Source organism: Penaeus monodon, chromosome 8 (assembly GCF_015228065.2).
Source record: "Penaeus monodon isolate SGIC_2016 chromosome 8, NSTDA_Pmon_1, whole genome shotgun sequence".
NCBI classification, from domain to species: domain Eukaryota; kingdom Metazoa; phylum Arthropoda; class Malacostraca; order Decapoda; family Penaeidae; genus Penaeus; species Penaeus monodon.
The window spans coordinates 8,699,699-8,702,198 of NC_051393.1; the positions used below are offsets into that span (position 1 = coordinate 8,699,699).

General features: G+C 34.1%; 1 protein-coding gene across 2 annotated transcripts in view; it reads left to right on the plus strand.

Annotated features, from left to right (window-relative positions):
- Positions 1–1,447: 1,447 nt before the first annotated feature.
- LOC119576119 overlaps positions 1,448–2,500 on the plus strand; it is an 8,697-nt gene continuing 7,644 nt past the window's right edge. For both annotated transcript variants that reach the window (XM_037923677.1, XM_037923678.1), the window contains exon 1: positions 1,448–1,608. The gene's annotated coding sequence lies outside the window, so the exon portion shown is untranslated. The remainder of the gene's footprint in view (positions 1,609–2,500) is intronic.

Sequence of the window (2,500 nt, forward strand, 5' to 3'; positions counted from 1 at the left end):
TTCCTTTTTTTGATCAAGGGTCTACATACATTTACATATAACCGTATTGTCTGCTTGCAGGAAAGACTGTTAGTCACTGGCTGATGCTATTACATCATTGCTAATGTTATCATTGCATATCTTATATTTCGTTGACAAAAAGCTAATTGTAGGTTTTGGTAATTTTTTCCTCATTTTGTTTTTACTATACTTTTGGAAAGAACATTTTAATCTTTCTCAGGCTGACTAATATGTGCTTTATATATATATATATATATATATATATATATATATATATATATATATATATATATATATATATATATATGTGTGTGTGTGTGTGTGTGTGTGTGTGTGTGTGTGTGTATCTATGTATCTATGTATATATATATATTTATATATATGTATATATATATATATATATATATATATATATATATATATATATATATATTAGTTCCTGTAAGCTTTTTATCACATTTACAGATATGATAATCTGTTTATTAATACACAAATTCTTTTAGAATTATTGAGATTTTGATACTCTAAAACTCATGATATATACCCTACTATATTCTAGAACCTTGTATTTAAGAACTGTTTTTTTTTTTAATCCTGCAGTTATGGATAAGCATTTTGGATTTGTTTTTGGGGGTTTGGGTCAGAAAGACATTGTCCCCAAAGAGAGAGGTTGAGTCGACCGCCATACCACTGTGGATGCGGAGGTGGAAGAAGCAGCAACTGTATATCAATCTGAAAGCTCAGTTTGCTGATGTGGGATAGGAGGCAGGGAGTGGGGGGGGGGGTGGCAGACGACGAAAAGAACGTAGCATCACAAAAAGGAAGAAAGACTATACACTGAAAAAAGAAAAAAAGATAGATTAAAAAAAAGAACAGACTTTCTTACGCCACCACACACGCTGTCACCATTACATGTGAAAGATCACATTTGAATCAGTGCAATGATATGCTTCCGCCACTGTGAAGGTGTTGAAAGGGTGGTAATGCTTGGAACAGAATGTACATTATAGTTGATGGTGTTAAAAGGTTAATTACTATTGTTTGGGATTATCTATCTTAGTTAAATTTCGGCACAGGCTACTGTAAATTTCAATCTCTAATAAAATGAAATGAATAAGGTCAGTGTTTCTTGTAGAATTGACAGCTTTATAACAGTGACGTCACATGATAAGTTTTTTATGGCCCTAAAATAATGCCATCAGAGTTTTTCAAGTAACAAAGGGCTATTCTAAGGCTATTCTTCATTAATCAGGTGATCCTTTGCAGAGGTAAATATTTTTTTTATTGGGTATCAGAACCATTCGCATTTGACGCCGTTCCTCAAAAATTAATAATCTCGAGTAACACAGAAATTCTGACGTCTGTAGATAAAACCGAGATAAGAAAGAGTGAGACTGCCATAAATACCAAGATTATGACCGAATAAACAACGTGTTAAGGTACGTGATAAAGTTTCCAGTGATAAGTTCACACCAGCGAAGTGCGGTATGAACTTAAAGTGTTTTAGGTGAGAGGCTTCAAGCAGTGGTGATGGTGAACGTGCATCAGCTGAATTACACCAACGCGTCTACAGATCAATCGCAGCTCCCTTTCCTTTGGCAATAACAAGTATGTAGTTCAGAAATGAACTTTGTAGTAAAGGTTAACTGATTGTTCCTGTGTTAGGACCTCTAGCTTTGACTAGGGACATTCGTAAAATTCAGAGATTCTCTTAACTGCTATATGTGCTGAGCTAAATTAATCAATAGCAGTTTGAACATAATTAAAAACGGATTAGTGAGTTTAAAACCAGGAATAAGCTGGCTACTTCGATCTTAAAAAAAAGCCTCCATTTCGTGAAACGTGCCTGAGGACTGCTTCGATCCAAAGGCATAGATATCGAATTTTCACATATGGGGAGGGGGAAAGGGGTTTTGAAAAGGGTATGGTGTAGAAATGTCCTTTACAAAACCTTACTTTTTAATTTTTGTTTCAGTTTTAAGACAGTGCATACGGTGCATTCTTGTGACCGATTACTAATTTTGGTGATTTGAACAGCTCTTCGTCATAGAGATTTAGAGAGATTTACGTTTCGTAATTACAGCATTAAGAACTAAAGAGGCAGGGCATTACAGTATGGAGGTTAGATGGCCCTTTTTGGCCCCTTCTTATATTTGGCCTTTGTATAATGTCAAGTGTTCCTTTTCTGCCGGAGACTTATAAATCACATTGTTGAAAGTAGATTTGTAAGTCATATGCAGTATAATAGAAATATACTGAACATACTGTCGGTGGCAATAGGGTCCTTTTATTTTCAAGTAGGCACTGTACCCAATGCCCCTGATTAATGTGATCAAGTATCTGAATTACTGAATTCAAACTGTTTAAGGCTAATGTTAATGACGTTATAGATGGCCAGATTTTATTCTCAGATGCCCTCTGCGTTATCTCACGACGAGTAAAATGCATTAAAGTATATATATATATATATATATATATATACATATATATATGTATATAT